Source organism: Sturnira hondurensis, unplaced genomic scaffold (genome assembly GCF_014824575.4).
Source record: "Sturnira hondurensis isolate 20B ecotype Veracruz unplaced genomic scaffold, ASM1482457v3 Scaffold0007406, whole genome shotgun sequence".
In the NCBI taxonomy this organism is placed as follows: Eukaryota; Metazoa; Chordata; class Mammalia; order Chiroptera; family Phyllostomidae; genus Sturnira; species Sturnira hondurensis.
Genome location: NW_028080037.1, coordinates 8132717 through 8159076, shown reverse-complemented (window position 1 = coordinate 8159076; position 26360 = coordinate 8132717). Strand labels below are relative to the sequence as shown.

The window sequence follows — 26360 nt, the reverse complement described above, 5'->3', positions numbered from 1 at the left end:
TGTGGTTACTTTTCAAGCAACTATATATCTTTTTTTTTTTTTGGTAGAGAGGAGGGGAAGGAGAAAGAGGGGGAGAGAAACATCAATGTGTAGTTGCCTTTTATGTGCCCCCAACTGGGGACCTGGCCTGCAACCCAGGCATGTGCCCTGACTGGGAATCGAACTGGTGACGCTTTGGTTTGCAGGCCTGCGCTCAATCCACTGAGCTACACTAGCCATGTCAAGTGACTGTATATCCTTGAAAGATTTCTAATGATGTGTATTCCCATCAAAATAAATGATTAATGTAGATGATTGTTTGAAACCATGTCCATGTGACATGGTTAATTCACTTTTATTAATCTAGTAACGCTCAAACACACAAAACTTGAACTGGTTGTGTATCTTAACTATCTTAGACAAAGCCATTAGATTCTTTAGCCATATGGACAACTGAGCCACCAAAAAGAGAATTAAAATTTCATAGTGTAAAATGTATCCTACACTGTCAGCGTTATAATTTTTCTACCTATTTTAAATTCAGAGAGAAAACTTAATAGATATTTTAATTTTATCTGTGGACACTGATAATGAGGAATTAGGAAAACTTAACTATCTTTTTGGAGGATTTTTGGTTTTGGCGATTGTGAGGAGCTGTTTTTTCTACGTATGTTAGATTTTTTTTTTAAGAGACGGAAAGAAACCTTAATGTGTGGTTGCCTCTCACACCCCCACGCTGGGAACCTGGCCTGCAACCCAGGCATGTGCCCTGACTGGGAATCAAACCGATGACCCTTTGTTTTACAGGACAGCACTCAATCCACTGAGCAACACCAGCCAGGGCTACTTATGCCAGATTTTTATCTTAGATTTGATAATGTATTTAAATGTACAACTAGAGCTTTTTTGTAGAAATTACTGGAAAAGTAGATGACTGAAATTTCAGGTTATTTCTAAAATAATAAATATGTTTTATCTATTTCAAATTGATGTCTGTGCTTATCTAAATTTAAAGTTTAGATTATTAGATTTTAAGGCAAGGTATTGATAATATAAAACTTTTATTACATTGAATGTTAACTGAAAATACTCCTGGTTACTTTTTAAATAGATTAGTTTTAAAATTAATTAATTTAGTGTTGAAGTATAGAAATAGGAGTCAGTTTTTCTTATTCCCTTTACTTATTCTTGTCACTCCCTGGAAATTGAAGAGTCTTAAACTGTCCAACTTGCTAAGTAGATTTGTAATGCAAGTTTAACATTGTTGTATTTAGGTCGCCAATACATGCATCTAATGTAATTTAAGGAAGAACAGTCCTGCATTCCTAAAATAAGTCTCTTCTGAAGTCGTAGACAGTGAAACCTTTTTATTAGTGGTCTGCTGACTCAGATTTTATTACTCTTTTAACATGACTCCTAATTTTCATTTTTGTTATTGTCAGTTTTTTCATTTGTATTTGTTTTCTAATTCTTTATTGTCTTTTAACTTGAGCAAGTAAAAATCCCATTTGTTTCATTTATCTTTAAAGCAAACATAACTAATAGATATTAGAGAGTTAAATTTTCTGCTGCTGTGCCAGCAGTTTTCCAATTTTGTTATGTGTGATTCAAAAAGTCTTTTATTCTCTGTTATTTGGGAGACAGAAGAGTGCCTGGGTACAGGGTACACAAGTAAGGTCCTGGCGGGAGAGGCGTCTTCGTCACTGAAAGGGGGGTGCGGAGGGCTGGTCCGCCCTGTAAAGGCGGGAGCCGCAACCCTTCCCTAGCCCTGGAAGCTTGCTGTTGCTTTTTGCTGTCGTTCATAAGTTGTTTTAGTGACTTTCAAACCCCTAAAAAAGCATTACCTCAATCATTTTATCTGCTTTTGTAGTATTTGAATATTAACTATTTTAGTATACCTGTTCTAACTGCTTTTTCTATTTATCAACCTTGCTAACTAAGAAAATACATGCTATTTTAGGTAGGGATAAGATTATTAATATACTTTAGTATATCCTCTCCTCTGTGTTCCCTTTGATAATCCCTGGTGATGTGAAGTAATGGCACTTTTTAATTTTGATGCTGTAGTACATGTAGCATCAACTCTAAATTAAATTTAGATTTCTGTGCCCTTAAAAGCTTCAGTTTTAAACTTGAGAGTCAAAAACAGATGCATGATCAAGGAGAGAACCACTGCAGTTTTAAGCACTAGATAAATAGTGATTAGAAGACAGAATTTTGTTTGAGGTTTTTGACAGGAAATGACTGTTTCTTGACTGAACTAAGCTGGGATTTTTAAGGTAGCAGCAGAAATATCCCATGATAAGAAAGTCTCTTATATTTTCATTGACAAAGTCAAATTGTGCTGTTTAAAACAGTACAGTACTACATCACAGTTTACACTGAAATTATAACAAGTGAACTTGTAAAAGCATGGAATGTAAAGGAGCACTTAGTTTTGATGAATTGGTTTAACAAAAAATATGAGATTGTTTGACATGTTGCCCAAATGATCATGTTTTGGATTGCTTCCTGACAAAAATAAGGCTTGAAGCTGTTGATACAAGGCATATGCTGTGTATTAAAGAGGAATTCAGAAATTACGTAGTGAGCAATTTTTCTGTATTCACAAACTTCAACTTAAGAAAAATGAACAAGATTGAAAACCATTTCAAAGCAAAACTTCTTCATGAATTTCCTTTGCAAATAGTGACAAACTTAAGTTCAAAAATTATGCATTCATGATAAAAATTCTCAGAAAAATAGTAATGGGGGATTCACTCAACTTGGTAGAGAACACATACAAAAACCTGCAGGCGACACATTTCATAATGAAAGGCTGAGTGCTCTTCCCCTAAGATCAGGAACAAAGCAAGAATATCTGTCTGCTTTCACCATTCTTATTTAATATCTTGTTGAGGTTGTAGCCACTGAAGTAAAGCAGAAAAGCAGGGGAAGGGGATTAATGTCGTGAAGATCCGAAAGAAAGAAATAAAACTGTTCTTACTTGCCCTGGAAGTAAGCAAATAACGTATTGCAAATAACGTATTTGTTTCTGTGGAAAATTCCAAGGAATCTACCAAAAAAAAAAAAAGTCCAGAAGTAATATGCGAGTTCAGCAAGGTCATTGGATATAAGAGAAACATTTAGAAATCATTTGTATTCCTGTATATTAGTGATGAACATATGGACAACAAAATTGAAAATACAATATTATTTATAATTGCTCAGGAAATATTTAGGTGTAAATCTAACAATGTGTGCAAGTTTCATATGCTGAAAATTCATATATACCCTTTCAACCATTAGCAGTAAAGTAATTGAACATCAATTAATGGGCAAAAAAATGTACCTTGACCCAATTCTTATACCTTATACAAAAATTAACTTAAGTTGAACCACAGGTTTTGAATGTGAAACTATGAAACTTATGTCACCTTCTCCCCCTGCCATATATATATAAAAAACATCTTTGTGATTTAGGACTAGATTAAGAGGTTTTTTGTTTTTGTTGTTTTTTTAGTTTTATTGTTGTTCAAGTATAGTTGTCTGCATTCCCCCCCCCCACTACTACCCCCTACCCCAGCCATCCCCTCCTCCTTCGCTTGAGCCCACCCCCCTTGGTTTTTGTCCATGTGTCCTCTATATAGTTTTTCCTGAAAACCCTTCCCCCTTTTCTGCCATTATCCCCTCCTACCTTAATTTCAAGGTCTCTGGTTATATTTTGCTTGCTTGTTTGTTTTGTTGATGGGTTAAGAGTTTTTAGACCTGATACCAAAAGCACTATTTGTGAAATGAAAAATTGATCAATTGATTATCAAAATTAAAAATTTGTGCTCTGCAAAAACTCTCTTTGAGAGGATGAAAAGAAAAGCTAGAATAGAAGAAAGTATTTGTAAACCTGATATCTGACAAAGAACTAGTATCTAAAATGTGTAAAGATGTCTTAGAGCTCAGTAGTAAAAGTCCAATTAGGACATGGCCAAAAATATGAAGAGACAGGTATACAAAGCAAATATGCTAAAAGCTGTTTAACATCATTAGCCATTGAGAAAATGCAAATTAAAACTGTAATCAATCATCACTTCATACCTATCAGAATGGCTACAATAAAAAACAGTACCAGCATTAAATGCTAGAGAGGACATGGAGTTACTGAATTATGTTTATGTTGTTGGTGGAATTGTAAAATGGTACCCAGCCACTATAGAACACAGTTTTTGCAATTGCTTAAAAAACTAAATTAGGCAACTAGTATGCAACACAGCAGTTACACTTCTGGGCATTTATCTCAGATTAGAGAAAATGTATGTTCAAACAAAAACCTGTACACAAATGTTTATAGCAACTTTATTCATAAAAGCTCCAAATTGGAAACAACCCAGATGTCCTTTAACACGTGAAAGGTTAAACTATGATATATCCATGCAATGGAATACTGCTGGTTAATAAAAAGGAACAAAATAGTGATACACTCAGCAACCTGGATGAATCTCCACAGAATTATATTGAATGAAAAAGCAAGCTGTGGTGCACTTCCACAGTGGAATACTACGCAGCAGAAAGGAGGAGCTCCTCCACACACCCCCCCCCGCCATGACAGCATGGATGGAACTGGAGAGTATTATGCCGAGTGAAATAAACCAGTTAGTGAAAGACAAATACCATATGACCTCACTGATCAACAAAACAGACAAGCAGCAACATAGAACCAGAGATATGGAAATAAAGAACAAACTGACTATCCATGGGGGAGGAGGGGCGGAAGGAGAGGGATAACAGAAAGAAGGGGAAGGGTCATCAAGGAGCATATAAAAGACCCATGGACAAAGGCAACAGGGGTCGGGAGGTAGGGCAGAGAAGAGTAATGGGGGGAAATGGGGACAACTGTAATTGAACAATAATTAAAAAAGAAAAAGCAAATCCCAGAGGTTATAGGCTGTATGATTCCCTTTATATAACATTCTTAAAATGACTTCAGGTACAGAGAATAGATTAGTTATTGAGCCCTGGCTGGTGTAGCTCAGTGGATTGAGCACAGGCCTGCGAACCACACGATTGCGGTTCGATTCCCAGTCAGGGCACATGCCTGGGTTGCAAGCCAGTTCCCAGCAGGGGACTCATGAGAGGCAACCATACATTGATATTTCTCTTCCTCTCTCCTTCCCTTCCCCTCTAAAGATTAAAAAAAAAAAAAAAGATTAGTGATTGACAGAAGTTTAGGTAAAGGTGGGAGGGGAGGAAAGTTTGGCTCTTTATGATGGTAGAAATGTTCTTTACCTTGATGCATCAGTATTATTAACCTGGTTGTGAAAGCATTTAGGATTGTATTCTAGTTTTTGCAAGCAATGACACTGGAAAAAAGGATATGTGAGGTCTTTTGGTTATTTCTTATAACTGCATGTAATATACAGTTATCTCAATTAAACACTTAATTAAAAAGTAATATAAACGAACTATTTTCCTTTCCATTAGGTAATGGCTTGTTTTCTATTTTACTTAGCTTCTTGGCATCTGTATAGTTTGCTAGCTATGTAAAACTTGAACTCAAATCAATATCTGTCTCCGTGATTGTTCCCATCCTTTTTTAGTTGTTTGAAGATTGAGGATCTTTGAATAGTATGTCCTTTAATTTGGGCATGGATATTTTTCACCCCTTTACTTTTTTACAGGAATAGTTAGCTATCTTCAAACTCCTAAAAAACATGGTTTTAGAAATGTAAAATAGGTCTTGTTGGCTATAATCTAATTAATCTCTTCCTTCAATGTTTATGGTTTCTTTTTAGGACTAATAATCGCAGCTGTGATATGACAGTGACTTTTATAATTTGTTAATCACATTATGTAAAATGTAATACTAGTGAGACGTTAGTAACGTTGCACAGATTATTTTAGTCCTGAAAAAAAAAAACAGGAATAAATTCAGTGAACGAGAGAAGTGACACTGTTGTTCGCACTCTGAAATTCTGCAGGGACTTACATTGTAGCTAAAATCAACTTTATCTTCTTGCTGTGTTCAAGAGGCTTTTCATTGATTTCTGTTGAGAGGAAAAGCCCCTTTTAACTTAAAAAAGGAAAGAAAAAAGGCACTACTCTCCAGGCTCTGTGGATTATTAAGATCTTTTAGCAGGCACTTGCTCTTTCTTTGGGAAATTGGCTGTTAAAGTCAGAAGGGACTCTTAATAGTTTGCATGGTGTTTGGTTAAATGGAACAGTTGGATCAGTACAGATTCCAGATTTAATGGAGCAGATATTCACCTCTGTGTATCCCTCATGATTAGCATAGTTATGTTTTCTGTATTACAGAAATAAAATTTTAACTTACGTTGTTTTGCATTATGAAATAAAAGAGATACATGTTCCAGAAAACCTGATAAATTGACCTTTTTTGGAAAGACTTAAAAGTTCATCATTAAAATATAACATAAATAAAACTGTGTGTCTAGCATTGTGGAATAGTAGTTCTGTGGAGACAAAACTAACCATGATACTGGAATGATAGTGATAGCTTCTAACATTGGAGCATTATTTATGTGTCAGGTTTTCTTCAAAGCACTTTATTTTATTAACTCATTTTATCATGACATCATTACTGTGAAGTAGCCTGTGATTTTCTATTTATAGGTAGGGAAACTGAGGCATGGAGAGGTTAAGTAATCTCCTGAAGGACACACAAATGGTAGAGAAGGACATCTGGCTCTGAGTGAGGTCTTTGGTTTTAACCGGTACTTTGTATTGACTTCTGCAGAGAAGAGCATATATAATAAAATGCAAAGTGTGATTTCGTAGGTAATAGGAGACTGAAATGTGTGGGCTGGAGTCATTAAGGCAGTTTGCCCGGAGAACACAAAAAATTAGGGCAAGTGTGGGTAGTAAAGTGATAGCAGCTTGAGCACACAGCATTGGGCATTAATGAACATGCTGTATGTGGCAGAGCAGTGAGCAGCGGTTGGGAGCTGAAAGTTTGAGAGAGCAGTAGAAAAGACGGGTTGGATTAGGGTAAGAAATTTGGACTGCAGGGTGTGGGCTTGAGCACACATTTTCTAGGTTGCCATTTAGAGGAACGACAGGAATCTTTTCGATGCATTAAATGGGGGATCTTAGAACTAGAGAAACTGTAAAGGTTATCACCGTGTTTTTGCTCTTTATTCTGTCTACCCTACTGTAAGTCTGATATTTTAGTTTTGCTACTGATTATCCAAAGGCAGGGTAGTTGTGGTGAAACGAAAGACTGGATTCATTCTGCTGCTAGCGTTCTCCACTTCCATGCTGTAATGACCTTGTAATGGATTACTTAGTCATTTGAGATTTAATTTCCTCAGTTTAATTGCTGTATAATGGGTTTAGTATCACACGTCTAAGTAAGGATTTTTGTGACAATTAAGTGAGATATTCTAAGGCTTTTAATTTATTGGATTCATATAAATTATTCCCGAAAAAACAATATGCTACGCAATAAGCCCCTTAATGGGAATGAAAATGCAGATACAGAAATTGAATCTCCCTCTTCTCCCATTGGGGTGAGTTGGAAAACTGCTTTTTTTCCTACAAAGATTTTATCTCATCTCTTCTGGCTTTGGGCTTTAATTTATGCTCACTGCTTTGATTTTGCAGGTGTGACCTAGTCATAGGGCACTCGGGGGACAGAGAGAACATACTAAGATATATAACTGAGTATAATGTCATATACAAAATGACATTTCATGCAGTAATTATAGCTATGCTATGGTAATTCAGAAGAGAGATTATTGCTGCTTGGGAGAAATGGAAAGGTTTTGTGGAGGAGGTAGTATTTGAAATTGATGAGCTTTGAAAGGAGGGTGTGATGAGATACTGGAGAGATTTTATTATATTTCAGGGAAGGGAATATAAGGAATAAAGGCGTGGAAAAAGAAAAGCCCGTGACCAGAAAACTGGTGTTTTTGTAAAAAATGGGCAGGGGCAGGAGTAATAGGAAATAGGTAAAAAATGTAGTTTGGAGTTAGATTACCAAGGGCCTTTATTGTTATACTAAGGAGTTTTAGATGCTGCATGCTGTTGAATGTTTCGATCAGCAATCCTGTTGATTTTCCCACGGTATTACCTAAGAGCAATTTGGAGTGATTTTAGGTTTACGAAGATCTGGGAAACACCCCAGAAATCTGTGTTGGAAATGACACTTCAGGAATGAACTTGTGTGGCAGTGATCAGTTGAGTCTTGTTATTCACATTGCAGTGAACATGTAGTATTTCTGTGTTTTTAAAAATAAGGAATGTGTTGTTGCCTTTACCTGTTCTTTTTAGTGGTTCATAATATTTCTGACGACTTGTACGAGAGTGTGAAACAGTTTGTAGTTTTTTATACTTTGATTAAATTGAATCCCAGTCTTTACCAGTTACAAACTTTTTTACCAAATGAGATATTTCAAGAATAAAAATGTTTGCATGTTAAAATTTCTTGATGTACATTTTTTATAACATTTATGTGAGTTGTTGCCTGCTGATAATACAGAACAAATCTTTTGGATTTGCTGGCTTCTCTTAGGTCTTTTGTGGTTCACTGGTACTGAAGATACTTCCTGTGATGATATTCCGAAATATAGTCTTTGAAACTCAAACACCTGTGAAAAATCCCTCCACTATGCACACTGTTATTTCTCATAGGCATGGGTCATGAATATTTGGTAGTGATTGTCAAATAAGCCTTACATAGTATTGAAACTTTAATAAGAATGACTTTTAGTTCTCTTGTAAAACCCACAATGCCAATTCCAGTAATAAATAGTTCATGGTTTTAAAATAATGGCTTGTATTGATTTTGTGTATATGTGTGAATATTTGATGTCAAGAAAGTAGTTCATACCTGCAGCTAGATAGAGGCCTGGTGTAATTGAAATCTCTGGAAATTGTTCAGATTTCAGGTTGGATAAATGATTTATTGTTATTTTACTGACATTTTGAGTGTTTACCCGAGAATTTTTTCTTAAACTGTGTTTCTTTGAAGCCTTGAGTTCTGTTATTCTTATTGCTTCCTGGAAAATCTCATTTCAGTGACAGATTTGATTCAAAGTGAGACATTGGCTAGTTGCCACTTAGTTGAAAACATCCCTCTTTTCTTTGTTACACAAACTTCACATTTCCTGAAAGTACACAGTTTCCATTTACACACTTTTAAAAACTCTATTTTACATAGCAGCCATGTTCTGTAACTGCTAATTTACTTCTGTTAGTTTTCATTATTCAGTGTTGCAGCAGGACGTCATCCACCACGTGTCCTGCAGATTGATTATAATTATCCTAAAAGTTTAAAGTTTAATTAAAGATGGTAGCCACCTAACAAGAGGGGGCCTGACTTTCTGAACTTTGAATAGCTTTCTTCAGTGTGTCTCTGTAGTTAATGAAGAGTACATTTACTGAAACCCATGTTTATTTAATCAGGTTTTGGATTCACCACTGAAGCAGTGGCACAGTGAGGTTAGAATGTAGGCAGTAATCCTTCTTAAATGAGGCTTAAGCGGAGCTGGCATGGTGGTTTGTAAACTGTATTTGGAGCTTTGCTGGCTTTTCCGAAGTGTGTGTTACAAACCTTGGAGTTTTGTCCCAACCCAAGTATCTCAAAGACAGTTCTCTCATTCATTTTGTCAAGGCAGCCACTTGTTGTTGCTGTTGATCTACACACACACACATACACACATGCGCCCCCCCCGCTTTGTTTTTCTCTGAGAAGGAGAATTTGTAACCCACTTCGGGAAAGAATGTGATGTTGATTTTCTACCTTTTCTTTACAATAAAGAAGTAGTGCTATCTAATTGCATTGAGTTCTATGAATTTTTAAACAAAGTAAACTTTCAGAAACAACGTATTGGAATATTTATCCTACAGTTGAAAAATGACATTTTATCTTAATGGGTATTTGGTTGTATTACAGAATTAAAGTTATCAGCACCAAAAGACACGTTTGTTTATACAAATTTAGGAATTGGCAGTTTAGGAATTTATAAGTTGATGTTCAGAAATTCGAAATTTGGTATTTTAAAATCAAATGTCGTTTTTGGTGACACTTGGTCATTTTATTTGCTATGCTTTATAATACTATTTTATGTTTTAAGTCAGTTTTACAGATTGTGATTTTAAAAATGGCATTTAAAAATGTAGCCTGAAGTTCTTATTACATTTAAAGTGTAACTAAACTGAAGTTGATCACAGGTGACGTTTCATTTAAAAATTACTAAAATACTCATTTGCTCACAACACGGTTTGTGGAAATCTCTGAGATGTTAGCACAGTTGTAATCTTCAGAGCCACTTTAACAGCTGTGAATTTATTTCCCAATATTTACACCCAAGCAAATAGCTGTTAATAAACTTGTGTCATTTGCGGGTTCCTGTTTTCAAATCCATCTCTGATTCTTCTTAAAGGTAATTGTAACACATTTAAATCAACTATTATTGCAACAGTTTTTTGGTCACTTTTTTCCAAATTTGTAAACTACAAGAAATTCATGCAAAAAGTCATTCCTTCTTTCCTCTAGCGAACATTTGCTGCCTGCCTGCTATGTGCCAGGTGGTGTAGTTACTAAAACACAGTCTTAAATCTCAAGGAGTTTAAAATCTCAAGAAGGGAGGTAAACATACATATCAGTCTGTAGTACTGAAGAGCAAGCAGCATGTTAGCAGGGTGATCCAAGGGCTCTGAGAGTGCCTTGAGGGACTCTGGGGTGGGGGAGGGAACTTTCTAAAGGGGGTGGTCCTTGAATAATGATCAAGATCTCAGACTGGGGAGAGGAAAGCTAAGATGTTTGTTGGAGTCCATTGGTTTCCTCATTGTGTTCTGTGGATCTCCAAATTTATGAGAGGATACCTATGTTTCTGTGCTTCTCCCTTCTACTTTTTTACAACTTGTTTTATATGTTAGGAATGATACAGTAGGAATGAGAAAGTTGGAGAGGGGGGTAGACTCTGCTGGAGCACTGCTAGGTGTCCTTCAGTAAGCTATGGGAAATGGGGAAAGTGCATACGGGGAAGGGGCTGGCTTTAAATGAAGGGAAAACCCTTCACCCTAGGATACATTTGTTGATTTTAGAGAGGGAAAGTAGGAGAGAGGAAAACAGTGACGTGAGAGAGGGACATCCATCAGCTGCCTCCCGCATACCCTTGACTGGGGATTGAACCCACAACCTTTTGGTGCACAGGATGACACTCCAGCCAACCAGGTCACCTGGCCAGGGCAGGAGGGGTGGTTTTAGGTAGAAGAAGGATGTATCTGTGCTAATGAGAGAAGGCAGAATCGGTGAGTACAGATGCAGATAGGTGTAGACTTGGGATGTAGAGTTTTTTTCTTTCAGTGGTTTCTGTCGTGGAAAAAGGAAGCAGTGCCATCACTTGAGATCAAAGATAGGGGAAGAGGTGTCAGAGATTTGTGAAAAGTACAGAAGAGAAGAGTCTTCTAGGAGAGTAGTAAAGTGAAGGGCCTAGGGAAACGTGATTAATTTTCTATACAATGGCAAGGACTCACTTAAGTTGTAGTTCTGAGCTTGAAGCAAGACCAGTTTCTGTGGGTTTGGGTTTTTGTAGTCACATTCACCTGCACAGGTACAGGCACAGATTAGCTGGGTTGGATTTAACCAGGATTTTGTCAGAGTATGCAAGGAACCAAGAGAGGGCCAACGGAAGGTTTATGCACAGGGATGATTATAATGACCAGCCATAGAATTTCATTTGGGAGAAGGCATGAAAGACAGTGCAAGGTGGTGGAACCTGTGAATTTTAAACTCTGTGAGGTTTCCAGTTCCCCAAAGTTCATTGTGGCGATAGAAATTTAAAATGTGGTTTTTAGGGCTTAGCATTGGTAGTAAGAGTATGTTTAAATAACCAGCCTTCTGCCACCAAAACAGTTTCTTTTGAGATTCTTCTAGTGTTCCCATTTTTAGAAAAACCCCATAATCTGTAGAAATGCAGTCTTTTATCCTCTTTTGTTCCATCTCACAAACATTATTTTAATTACAACTTTGATTTACTTTAAAAGAAGTGACTGTGCTATGATGTAATTTGTGGTGACGAGCGAGTGCTTTGTATTCCTGTTGTCTGAATTGTCAGTGCCAGAGTCCAGTTGGATGTGCAACGGAAATCCAGGTTGCACCGATGTCATGCATGTTCTTGAACAGAAGGCTGGAATGCTTGAATTGGGAAGAAAAATCTTACAGTTGGATTGTAATATGTTTTTAAAAAAGAAAGAACACTCATAAATGATGTATGCAGGTAAGATTTCAAGATGAGTGTTTGTATTAAAGAAAGAACTCGTTTTCAGGTTCTTCAGAAATTCATATTTAAACAATAGTATATGTTAAGGAGGAACTGCTACAGCTTTGGTTGGATCCTTTGAGTTTGACTAATCAAATCTTTTGATCTCTTAAAGTGTATATGACTTTAAATAAAATTTTATTGGATTCATTAAATTAAGAATGCCTCTCATTGTACACAAATTGATGTAATAGTGAGAGTTGAAAATTGCTGGCTCCTGTAGTAGCTGAGAGTGGATGGAACCTAGTGCATTTTCCAGGGATTTGGCTTTAGATAGGAACACAGAAAATGCATCACTGTTAGGGTTTCTCATTTTCAGCACCGCTGACATTTTGGACTGGATAATTCTTTGTTTGAGGGGCTGTCCTGTGTGTTGTAGGATGTTCAGCAGCATCTCTGGCCTCAGTCTGCTAGGTACCAGTAGATACTCCATGCCCCTCACTCTTGACAGTCAAAAGTATCTTCAGAATTTTCCAGATGTTCCTTAGGTGTCAGAATTGCCCGGGTTGAGTATCAGTGATTTATGGTAATAGAGGTGAGCCCCAGGTTTTGATATTTATGTAGATGTGGAGTTAGGATTCTGAGAAAATTCTCTTTCAATTACTGTCCTTAGTGAAGTTAGAAGTAAGGTCATGAGAGAAAGAGAAAAAGTGGTAGGCTGGTGATCATGTGAGAGATACATCTGTGGTTGCTTCTCACACTCCCACTGCTGGGGACCGGGCCCTCAACCCAGGCACGTGTCCTGATGGGGTATCGAACCAGTGACCTTTTGGTTCAAAGATCAGTGCTCAATCTACTGAGCCACACCAGCCAGCGCTTGTTTTGTTTGACTTTACTTTGGGTACATCCTACCACTTGTTCTTTCCAGATAGCATTTTTGTCCTTGCCTTCTGTTAAGCCTCACTTTCTTGACTTTGTGTCTTCTCCTCTTTCTTGTGTTCCATTGCCCCAATATCTAATAATGGTAATAAAGATCCTTCTGTTGTAACAGCACCAAGTTGGGGTTGGGTATGTTTCTTGGATGTTTTACTTGGGTTATGAGAAAGTCTAGTACTGTTTTGTGCCCCTCAGTAGTTAGTGTGTGTCTGTTATCTAGTGCCTGTCATGTTTGGCATTGTTTTTGCTTTGGACAAACTCCTTTAAAAATATGTCACCCAAAGTCCCATTGTCTCATAAATGATTCAGTGCTGTGACAGTTGTATGTAGTATTTACATTTTAGTAATGTTTTTCTAAAGTCCAACTCTGACCTCTTTGATTGGAGTCATAGGACATCTTGGTTCTGTCACACTTTGAGGACTCCTTTCTATGGCTTTTATTTCAGAGGATGGGTTTCCTGCACCTCCCTCCCCACCTTGTCTGTAATATCTGGTGGGTTTCCATATGGATTATGTTCTTTCAATAAGTATTTGAGTGTCTATATTATATACCTGACACTTGTTTTTTCCTCCTTCGTACAACCATTATTGGAATTGTTTTAAACAAAGCATTGTCTTTTCAAGGGTGTTGAAGAAGAGAATTCTTATTTTAATTTGCTTCTTGCCTTGAATTATCCCTACATTCCAACTAAGATAATAAGACTTTATAAAACAGGAAGACTTCCAAAAAGCATCTGGCAGGATTAAATAGTTTTATATGTAAAGTTAGTTGGATTCTGCAGGGTTACAGGTCGCCCACATTTAAGACGTTCAGTTTTCTCATCTTCCTTCTGGTTGGAGGCCAGGGAGTAAGTGGTGACGGAGCCTAATATTTGTGCCATTTAATTTGTTCATTCAGTCAGAAAAATGTTTATTAAGCACCAGGTACTACTGTTCTGGGAGTTAAATAAAGAGATATGTAACTTCTGTTTAATATTGTACTCTTATTCTCATGGCTAATTTACCATATTTTTAGAACTATGAGATGCACTGGACCATAAGGTGCACCTAAGTTTTAGAGGAGGGAAGTAGGAAAAAAATTTTGAGGCAAAAAATGTGGTAAAATATTTAATAACCTGTGACCCCGCTCTACTGCCCCCCCCACAGTGAGCCAGGGAAGCTACGTTTGGACTGTAAGATGCACCCCTTTTCCCCAAATTTAGGGGGTGTGTCTTATAGTCCGAAAATATGATGATAATTAAATCTTTGTAGCAGGATTTTGTATTTATGAGTAAAAAGTTCTTCATTTTAAACTTTGAAAACTACATTCACATGTGGCTATTTGTTTTATACATTCAATAGGTAGAGAGCACAAGCTTAGGTTGGTTTGGTAGGCGGTGGTGATGGAGACTTGGTGGTATATGTAGTTTATACGGTCTGTGAAGATTACACGTGAGTTAGTGTAAGGTAACTCTAGATAGATAATTAGATAATTTGGTAAGTTATGTGTTTTCCTAAGCTAACATTTTATCTCTAGTATTTCAAGTGTGGCAAAAATGTCTAGAAAATGTCATTTCTTTGAATAAACATCATTAAATAAATTCTTTTGTCAATTCATATGGATTTTTATAAAATATAGGCCATCGATCCCAGGCCTGGAAAGCAGTATTATAGCTATTAGCATGATCAATACACATCAAAAGGAAATGTTAGCAGTAAAGCAATAATGAACAAGAAAATCAAGATAATGAAAATCTAGATGCCTAAAAGAACACACTGGCGTATGTACATAGGCTTAAACAAATTTTTTTAAGGTAAGCTACATTTAAATGGTCACCATTTGATAGTGTAATTTTGGGTTTCTCCACAGTAAATTGTGTCCTAATGGAATATACAGAATATGATGAATCAATCTTTGATACTTCAAAGTGATCTCTACATAAAATGAATACATATATGGCCTTTACTAAAAGAACAGGATTTTTAGAAGTGTAAGTATTGTGGGGGAAATTAGTCCTTCCAATCTGTAAGTCAACATAACTCTAAAAAGGAAAAATGAATGAGACACAGTATCTTTTGGGCTGTTGATTGTGACATTTGTATAATAAAGCATTATGTCATTAACAGGCTATAATTTGCTTCCTGTTTTTTTTTTTTAAATCAGATATTTAGCCCTGGCTGATGTGGCTCAGTGGATTGAGTGCTGGCCTGCAAACCAAAAGGTCACCAGTTGGTTTCCCAGTCAGGGCACATGCCTGGGTCGTGGGCCAGGTCAGGTCACCAGTAGGGGGCGCAGAAGAGCCAACCACACATTGGTGTTTCTGTCCCTCTTTTTCTCCCTCCCTTCCTCTCTAAAATAAATAAATAAAATCTTTTAAAAAATCAGATATCAATCCACCTTTATTTGAGGAATGCTTTTTCATGTATTAAAGACATCATAATAATCTTACCATGCCAACAATTTTGTATGTTGTATCTTTTTCTAACAGAAATTGAGATATATTCTCATGTGTAAGATCATTTACTTTCTACAAGGAGTTTTTTTATGGTCTGAGTTTTCTTTTTAATCCATTTTCGTATCTATTTCTTTATTTTTACAAACTCATTTTTAGTCTTCTGTCTCTTTAAAGTCATTTTAAAGATTCACAGCCTCATTCTTAAATGTTTAAGTCCAGAGTGCCGTATTACTTTTGTGATGTAATTTCATGGGGTCATGTATGAAAAATTTTATCTTAATACTTGAAGTCAAAGCATGAAAAATTTGATCCCTAAAGAGTAATTTTCACGAATTTCCCATAGACTGATAATAAATCGTGGGATCACCACTGAGAATGTGGTAATGAATTTTCCTACTGGAAGATACATACTGATTTTTTTGACCCCCCTCTTGACTCATTTGTTCAACAGATACTTATTTAGGACTCAGTTTGTGCCACTCACTGTGCTATAAGTACTGGGGAATATAGTGGCAAGTTACAAACAAACTTGAACTTGCAACTTTTTAATTTGGGCTATGGTGGGCGGAGGGGTGGGTAAACATGAAAAAATCACATATATAGCCCTGGCTGGTATGGCTCAGTGCATTGAGTGCCACTGGCCTGCAGACCAAAGTGTTGCTGCTTTGATTCCTGCTCAGGGCACATGCCTGGGTTGCAGGCCCCCAGTGTGGGGGACGTGTGAGAGGCAACCAAACATTGATATTTCTCTCCCTCTTTTTCTTCTTCTTTTCCCCTCCTCTCTCTAAAAATGAATAAACTCTTTTTAAAAATCACATAAATAAATGAACAAAATGTCAACTAAGATAATTACAGCAATTGTGAACTCAGCGGTAACATACAGATAATATGGGACTTAATAAAAGGAAATGAGAGTAATCTGAGGACGTCATTTGAACAGAGATGTGAAGTAGAGTAGATGTGCATGCAGCATCGAAGTAGATGAAGAGAGGAGTGACAATATTCTGTGACAGGGAAGGTAGTATTTGTTGGTGACAGGAGGTTTGGTAGATTCCAGGAATGAAAGAAGACCAGTGTGGCTCTACTGGAGAGAGTGCCTGTGGGTACGGTCATTACTTAAGCAGTGGAAACTTCTGACATGAGTGAGTGACCAGAAGTAAACATAACCTGAAGTATGTGTTAGTACAGGGCAGTCTTTGAATTGTATATTAGTTATAACCTATATTTAAGGCATTTAAAATTATTTTTTTGTTGGATTTGTTGTTTTAAATTCTTGTTTATTCTATCACAGCTGTTCCAATTTTTGCCCCTTTGCCCTCCTCCGTCCATCCTACCCATCGCTACTCCCACAGTCAGTCCCCACATGGTTGTCCGTGTTCATAGCAGCGCTATTTACAATAGCCAAGTGTTGGAGACAGCCTAATCAGTAGATGAATATATTAGGGCTGGAAACAGCCCATCAGTAGATGAATAGATTAAGAAACTTGGGTACATTTACACAATGGAATAGAATTAATTCTTTACCTAGGCTTTAAATTGTTTCTTGGTGTTTCTTTTTCTTTTTTTTTTTAAAGATTTTATTTATTTATCTTCAGAGGGGAAGGGAAGGAGAGGAGAGAAATATCAATGTATGGTTGCCTCTCATGAGTCCCCCGCTGGAAACTGGCCTGCAACCCAGGCATGTGCCCTGACTGGGAATCGAACCTCGATTGTGTGGTTTGCAGGCCCGCACTCAATCCACTGAGCTACACCAGCCAGGGCCTCTTGGTGTTTCTTTATAACTCACAGCCATCTTATAAATATAAATTGTGGTAGGCAAAGTGACATTGGTTAGCGGTTTTCTCACCAACCTGAGGTCCTGTGTGTAATTGCCAGTGTATCTGTACTAAAGCTGCAGTAGAAAGCGAGTGCCTTCTTGGGCACGTGTGACTGAGAGTGGGGGGTAATGTCTCAAGTCTTGAGCTGAATAGCCATCTGCTTAAAGTGTCTGTTTTTTAATGTAGCAACTCATGTCACATCAGTCAGAAGAGGCTCTTGCAGCTGCAGCAGCCTCTCTTTTGCTTAACTAAATAAACAAAAACTGTTTCTCTTTACGGTTTTTTTTTGCTCTATTTCTTAGTCTTTTTGTTACTGGCTTTTTTTCTTTTATAGACAAACATATGGATTTGGGTTGAGGAAATTGAATTGTTTATAGACTGGAGGGGTCAACTCATCAGTGAATGATATGACACCTCCAGTTTGAGTAAGCTGTCCCTAGTATGTGTCTTAGTAGCACCTTCTGCTACTTCTGCAGTAGCTTTTGCTGGTTTGTGTTATAATTGGTTGTATCTGTTTCCTCTGCAGTTTGTAGGCTTCTTTTAGAGGAGGGGCTATGTCTTTGTCATTAATCCTCAGGATCTAGCTCCCAGGAGATATTCAGTAAATATGCATTGAATGTAATTGCTTTATCTAGTTTCTGATTGATATTTTTAAGAGCAATAATGTGGGTTCTCATGTTAATTTAATTACATACAGAGAATTTGGGGGTTAGAACTGGAGATTGCTCAAGAGGTGATAGGTATTTTCAGACACCTAGGTGTTCAGATTGCACTCTACCCAGGCCCTGGGTATGGCCCAGATCTGCTTCTGGAGCTGCTACGGGAGGGATTCAGTGCAGGTCTGTTTTTATCCACTTTATTCTGGGGGCTTGACAGTAGCTAGGATTCTGTTTGAAAAGTTTTCAGACTAAGGATCTAGTTCCTACAGGTGATAGCCAAGACCCCAAGCTGAATGACTTGTCCAGTTTTCATACAAGCAAGCGGTCTCCCGTTGCTTTGCTCCGTGCTGTCTCCTGCTGTACCATGGTGCTTCTGGGGTGTTTGTTGCAGTGCTCACAAACCTTTTGAACAATAAGAGGTGGCCCCCCATTGTGACACTTCATGGTTCATATAAATTGTTTTATGTTGGCTAAGTCTGTTAACATAAACATAAATAGCATTGAAATGTATGTTGGAAAAAAAGCAGGGCAGTTGAAAAGCCTTACTGCTTAAAAATTGTCACTATTTTTAATCTATAGGGTCTGGCAGAACTAAGGCCTGCTTGAGTGTGGTTGGTATGATAATAATATGTGTGTAATAATTTATAGTTTTAATTTGAACATTTCACCTAAAATGTCACATGGTGTTTTTGAATTGTGATATTGTTATGTTACAGAATTACATGCTCACGATTTTGTAATAAAAAGGGGGCATTATTTGTGCCAGACCCTGTATTAAATAAGTTAATGAACACTTATTTGGGACTTATGTATTTCTTTGTGAAAAATGTGAAATTTCTGTCAATTTCACTACAATGAAATATGACCTGATATTGATTATTTGAATTGTAGTAGAATTATTGGAAAACTCAGCAGTAAAAGTGGTATAAATTATTTTTTAGTTTATGCTATTTTTGTTTCTGTACAAATAGTGGAGTAATGTTTACGAAAAAGAAATCACAGAGTTTGCATAACTGATTCCATAAGTATAGTAATTGTCAGGACCATGTTAGCTTTTTATTATTTCACACTGATGCTTTTACATAAAGAACAGGATGTGGCACATTTATAATTCTTTCCTCTTGAGAATCACTTAGTGTAGAGTTCAGTATTTACTTTGAAAAGCAAGAGAAGCAGTTATTATGGAATTAAAGTATAGATGTTGTACATATGCTCTATAAATAACTTTATATATTTACATGTATTTGGAAACACAGTACAGTCTTTATAATTCTTTCCAGACAGTTAAATATACCTGTGTATATTCTTTTAATATTACAGCCTTTTCATAGATGTCACCTTACAAAACAAGGTATCAGATTGGTGGTTTATTGTCTTTTTTCTTTAAATCTCCAAAATCCAATTAAAATATACACTTAAAGTATACAGAAATGTTAACTGTAAGTTAAAATGATCAGAAATAAATTATGGAACTTAAAAAAAATTACCTGTTCACCTCCTAAGTCTACTTGTATGTAAAAGTAATGAGAGAGGAAATTGTATTGTGGGTTATACAGACCCGAGTAGATTTAAAGTGGAGTTCATGTCCATACTGCTCCGTTTTCTGTCCACTTGGTTAAATGTGTTCTGGCGCTCTCTGGGCAGAGAGCCAATACTAAAATAAACGTGTACTATCAAAACGGTTCCTGTAATGTCTGCATGAGCTCAGAGATTGGGATCTTCATTTGTTGGACATACAATCTCAAAGCTTCTCCTTTGACCCTGTTGTATCCAGTGGCACAGAAAAGAGAATTCATTTATTTCAAGAAGCTTCTAAATAAATATTATACTATTGATTTTTAACTTTTACGTGTTGCCCTTCCTTTAAAACTTAGAAAAACCCAATAAAGAAAATTCTTTCCTGGTAATGATGGTGAGTTTATTGTTGTAGTTGAAGGAAGTGGAAATGGAATTTTTTTATTTTCCTAGAGAATGAAGTCTTAAGAACTATTGGCTGATGGTTGACATTTCTTGTTAAATTTCTGTGTTTGGTATAGAATAGAAAAAAACTGAATCCAAATGAACCTCTCACTAGTCATGTGATTTTTGAAATACTCCCTTAGCTTTCTGTGCCTTAGTGTCCTTATTTGTAAAATTGGTGTATTAGTAGTACTGAACTTCATAGGATTATAAAACATTAAATGAAATAATGTATTTAAAATGACATAGTAAATGTTCAGTAATTGTTAATCATTAGCAATATTATCAAAATGCTAGTCACATGACAGTCCCTCTGACTCATGTCTGCTGTTTTGTTGGTGGTACATGTTCCTTCTTATGTGCAGGTGCCGAATCTTCTGTAGGGTCGGTGGGTGTGGAGGAGGATATAGAGGGAAGGAATGGTGAGGGGGAAGGAAAAAACCTTTAGGAATATCCTTTCTCAGAGTGTGTCTTGTATTCTTGTTCTCTTTTCTTTTGATTCTCAAGAATTAATATCATGCATTTATTTAAATAACACCAAATCTGACTTTGCCTATTACAGTATTTCTGCATGCAGACACATGTGGTGGTTGTTTATACTTTTGATGCTTTGGTACTCATATAAAGAGAAGGCTGGCACTTGGAAACCTGGCCTGCAGTGTACAGCATCCCTTCCTTAACTTACACTGATGCTTGGCTTAGAATTAACATCACTTCTCTACTGTGTTATAGGTATTAAACTGAAGCTTGGCCTATTAAAACTTTTTCTCAGGAATCGAAGGCTCTTTGCATTTTATACTGTGCTACCTTTAATTTAGTATTTTTTATTAATTTGGAGTAAAAAATAGTATCTTAATGGATGTACTTATGTCTTATGTATAATATATGCTTCATGAAAAATTGCAAGTTATAGCTTACTTTTGCTAGAAAATATAGTTGGAGACAGATTTAGTACCACTGCAAAAATACAACTAAAGTCAAACTTGAACCTTAACATGTTGCTAATAGTAACACAAGCTTAAAGAATTTCACGATTTTTTTAAAGAAATAAAATCATGACAGTTGTTTGCAGTAACAGATTGAAGAAAAATTCTTATAAGTAAAAGGTTTAGGGAAAACCATTCAAGAGTGATTTCTCTAATAGAAACATGGAAATACTTGATATGCAGAAATTTTTCCTCTATTCAGTTGAATAAAAAGTAATTAGAATATAAGTTTATATGTACACTACAATAATGGAAATGGTATTTTAATTTCTACTTGTTACCTTACTGTTTTAAGCATAAAAATATATGTATAATTACATATCTTTGATCATTTTATTAAAATGAAAGAATGAATACTTGGAACTGAGAATCAATATATCTGTTTTAGTCTTTTGAAGGACAAAAAAATTCTCTGACTAGGCGCAGTGAAGAATAATTAGTATGTCAACAGTTTCAAGTTTGTGTTATGTAAACCTTCATTATAGATAAGTGTGAAGCAGACACTTGTGTGAGATGTTGTGTGGCCAGGTGCTGCTCTGACAGTTACACGAACCTCCGCACTGCCCACAGTGCTTCGTAGGGACAGAGAAAAGGCGTCTCCTGTTTCAAGCTGAACACATTTTCATGAGCAACTATGAAATGTACATACTGTGACTGAACTATGGTAGATTTGTTCTGTCTAGACTATTGGCTTTCTTCCATTAAATTAATTTAAAATAAACATGGGATTTGGAAGTATTCAAAGCCTAAGAAAGAGTATTTTTTTCCAAAAATATTAGTTGTAAAAGTTGAGTACTTATTTTCTTTGGTTGGAATTTAATATCTATCTTTTAATAGGTTTTAAAAAATAAGAGTTAAGAGTCTGTGTATTTTTATGCAATGTTGGTACTTTACACATTATTTTATTGAACTAGTAGTACTGCACAAATTTTCCATTCTTAGTACAGTAACTCTTTAATTATCTGACCTCTTCAGAGAATGAGTCATTCAAAACGGGTTTCTGGATAAGGTGAGTTTGAACTGACAACATTGGAAAAACAAATTTTAAAAAAAGTAGAATTTTCTCCTGAAAGTATTCTGACTAGAATTAGCTCTTAGCAGTTTTTTATTGGGGGGTGGGAAGATGACTCTGCTTTATCTTTGTTAATGCCACTAATTGGCCTTGACAATACCAGAGTCCTAGGTCCAGGCTTATAGCAGGGGTAGGGATCCATTGGAGAGAAGGTTATAGGTAAATATAATGATTAAGGGCTTTGGAGTCAAACTTGAGTTTAAATCCCATTTCCCCTGGGTGCCAGCTGTGTGACTTTTGACAAAGCACTAAATTTCATTTTCTTTGTAAACTGGGGAATTAGAGTCATAATAATACTTCATTGAATTTGAGGATTATGTGAGTTTAGTACATAGAAATCACTTAGCTCATAGAAAACTGTAAGTATAAGCTGTTAATGTTAACATCACTATTTCTGCTACTGCTGCAAGAACAAAGCTCTGGGCAGCTGTTACATTTCTTGTTGTTGTGTCTGCTATTTAGTTTTCCTTTCACTGACATTAATATGTGTATGTGTATTAGGCTTTCTCTTTTCTGTTTTTAATGAAGGGGTTGTTTATTTCTTTTGATCTGCATGTTGTCCACTTGGGGAAGGACATGGGAGACCGTGGTGTAAGTAAACCTTCATTGTGCTTGTGGACAAACATACTAAGTGCAAAAGGAAAAATTAAGCTAAGTACTCTTTGAATATTAAGGTTTTCCGTTTGTTTACAAAATTTCCTGCAGTAAGGAGAGTGGGGTAAAATAGAAGCAGATGTTTTCTGTTTCTTTCAGGAAGAGAGAAACAGTTGCCTCCCATGGTAATGTGCCATTAGAATATTGACCATTATTTCTTCTAGGAGACTGAATTTAACTTGCTTTTGGCCTTTAAGTGTTCACAGCTCTTACCTTTAATTCTTTATTGTATGGATAAAAACAGAGTTTTGATATTATAGATGTATAATATATATTACTGTCATAGAGATCAATTGCTTCTGGTTCTCTTTTTTTTTTCTCTTTTTTATTTAAAGGTTTTCTAAAATTTATTTTTAGAGAGGGGGAGAAACATCCATGCACGAAAGAAACATTGATTGGTTTCCTCTTGCCCCGTCCCCAGTGGGGACCTGGCTTACAACCCAGGAATGTACCCTGACTGGGAATCAAACTGGTGCCCTTTAGGTTTGCAGGATGATACCCAACCCACTGAGTCACTCTAGTCAGGGCTTGTTCTCTTTTCTGCTAATTTGTGTGTGGTGGTGGAAATGGGGAAGGTGGGAGATTTGTGGCAGCTGCCAGTCACAAGTACACTGGGTCTTCTCTTGCCACTTCCATAGTAGGGACAATAATGACTGTCGTATATTGGATCCCTACTGTGGAGGTGACACTTCAGTTTCCTTTGTTCCATTGTGTGGCTTTTAGCTGGCACTCTAGTCTCTTGGCAAATGTGGGACTGGAGAAAGGTGGTGATCTTTTCTTTTAGGTACGTCCTCTCCCCGTATGGCTGTAAGTTCTGTGTAGAGTGGGAAAATAAGATTCTGACCAGGTTATTCCTTGCAGTAGGAATATTAATAATAGCTAACATATTGTGTAATTACTGTTTGATATCACTGTCCTAATTATTTTATAGTGTAATCTTTGAGCAACTCTTCGATTTTTGTATTATTGTCATTTTTTGTTTCAACAAATGAACTAAGGCTTACAGTGGTTTAGTAACTTAGCTCTATCTATACAATACATGATTTAGCTGGGCCTGGAATTCAGGTTTCACAGACTGAGGTTTCTCTTTTTTAGTTTTTAAAATTCTTTTTATTTCCTTTAATGAAAAATTTGAAACAGCCGAAAAGCTAGGTAGATATTATACTAAACACCCCACATACTGCTCACCTTTGCCAGGTTTACCTTACACATTTTTTTCATGAAAGTTTTAAAACAAGTCTTATAAATAATGAAATTGCTTTTTATTTTTTTTTAAATAAAAATTGTATTTACTTAGAAGCATTCAGAATGCCAACAAAACATCAACAACTTTTTATTTTTTGCAATTATAGAGTGGTATTCAGTTAACAGAACGACAATTATTTTGTATAAGCTGTATTAGAGACAACTGAAGATGAAAAAAACTATCATCCCCATATATAACTAATTCCTGCTGTGCAGCAACAAGAACCTGCTTTAAACTTCCGTGCCAATGTACAACCCCCATACTGTACCAGGCAAGGTTAGTGGCTGCTGAAAATACCACCAGAACAGGGCTGTCTAAAGACACATTCGATAGTGTGTTAACTATACAAAAATAGATCCTGTACAGTTTAAAAACAAATCCTACACAGCCTTACATTTCCTTTTTTTTTTTAAAGGAGTGAGTTGTGTAGAGGGGGGTTAAATGCTTCATAGACAAGAAAACCCCCCCACTAGAACCAACTTATTCATCATCATTTTCTTCATCTTCTTTGTCTTCTTCCTTTTCATCCTCTCCATCTTCTTTCTTCATCTTCTCCTCCTCCTCCTTTTTCTTGCATTTTTCAGCCTGGACGACTCCCTTTTTTGCAGCATCAGGCTTTCTTTTAGCTCTGTATGCAGCAATATCCTTTTCATATTTCTCCTTCAGCTTAGCAGCCTTCTTTTCATAAGGCTGCTTGTCATCTGCCTCAGTGCTATTCAGTGTCTCTCCCAGCTTCTCTGCAACATCACCAATGGATAGGCTGGGACGCTCTCCTTTGATTTTTGGGTGATGCTCAGAACAAAACAAGAAAAAGGCCGAAGGAGGCCTCTTGGGTATACTGGGATCTGAACTTCATTTTTGTTTCTCCTTTAGAAGGAATATGAGTTTTCACTTCTCTTTCTTAACGGGCCTTGTCTGCCTTTGCCATGTTTTCAGATTTTCCTTTCTCTTGAGCAGACATGGTCTTCCACCTCTCTGAGCACTTCTCAGAAAACTCTGAGAAGTTAACTGAAGCGTCTGGCTGCTTCTTGTGCTCCCCCTGGCAAGTTTGCACAAAGAAAGCTATGATGACATTTTGCCTCTCAGCTTCTTAGGGTCTCCTTTGCCCATGTTTAATTACTTTTCCTTAGTGAGCACAGAGTCACCCAGTGCCCGTGTGGCTCTCACTTGCCCTGGTGCTGTCTCTGGTGCTCAGTGGACTGCAGTGGTTGTAAATAATGCAATTTCTTATTTCAGTATGCATCTTTAAAGAGTTAGAGCATTTCCTCATATAAGCACACTGTTCTGTTCGCACATTTTGTTTGCTTATTGCTCGTAGATGTTTTTTGATGTCGAACAACCTTCTCCCCTTCCCCTCTTTTCTGTACCAGTGGGTTTTGAAAAGAGTGGGTCCTGTGACTCCAGATCCTTACCTAGGAGACCCTTCTGCTTTCTGAGGGACCAGGACAGGGTAAGTGGCAAGAAGAGGGCAGAAGAGTAGGCCGCCCCTGGAGGTTGTTGTAGAAAATGTAGCTTGCATTCCGAGTGGTAGACATACGCTGGAAGTGGAGGAAACTGCCTACCTGCAGACAGACCATGACAGTTTAGTCACCCATTTCCCAACAGAGCAACGCACGCACACATACACACACGAGTATCTTTTTATTATCTCTCTCATACTAGAAAGGTATGAACCATCGTTGCTAGAAAAGTTTATTTAGGTAGGGAAACAATATAATTATGCTAGAACAACAATGCTAAAAATAATTTCCAACTGAAAAAAAATTTCTCTTTCATTTGTCAGGCATATACTGAATATTGACTCTTTTCACAACCATTTTGAGCCTTTATAAGAACATTCTGTTCGTAACAAGTTTATAATCCAATAGGGGAGAGAGAGCCTTCAAGAGACAAAATATACCCCATTTAAGATGGAGGTGGAAGTACTATAAGTCGGGGGAGGTAGAAATGCTTCAAGATAGTGAAGGCAGAGGGACTCCTTCTAATGGAGTATGTAGGGAAGTGGGAGGGGATGGTATTTGAGTGGTTCGACTAGAGAGAATTTGACATTTGGGCGTCTTGGGCAAAATGAAGAAGGCACATAGTAGTATAGAGTTGAGAAAGCATAAGGAATAGAAATTGAGTGTTAATGCACTTGAATGTCCTTAGACTTAGGAGATGTCTTTCTGAAAGACCTACTTTACCTCTTGCTTCTCTGTCTCTGTGTTTTTGTCTTTAACTTTCACCCTCGTGAATGTTAGCAGTAAGTATACATGGTTTTACCTGGCTCCCGAGCCACTACAGGCAGAAGGCATCATTTTGCTTTCTGACATTTTGGTTAATTCTAATTTTTTTAAACTTGCTGTAGATTTGTTCCTGCAATTAGATCTGTTGTAATGTGGCTTCTTGTTGCTCAGGTTCAGCCACTCAGTAGGGTATAT

The 26360-nt window shown here is 36.8% G+C and overlaps 1 protein-coding gene and 1 pseudogene across 3 annotated transcripts in view; one reads left to right on the top strand and one right to left on the bottom strand.

The window, feature by feature from the left end:
• MED13L (mediator complex subunit 13L) overlaps positions 1–26360 on the top strand; it is a 259792-nt gene that overhangs the window by 73253 nt on the left and 160179 nt on the right. The window lies entirely within an intron of this gene.
• On the bottom strand, positions 24348–25253 carry LOC118991140 (high mobility group protein B1-like; annotated as a pseudogene).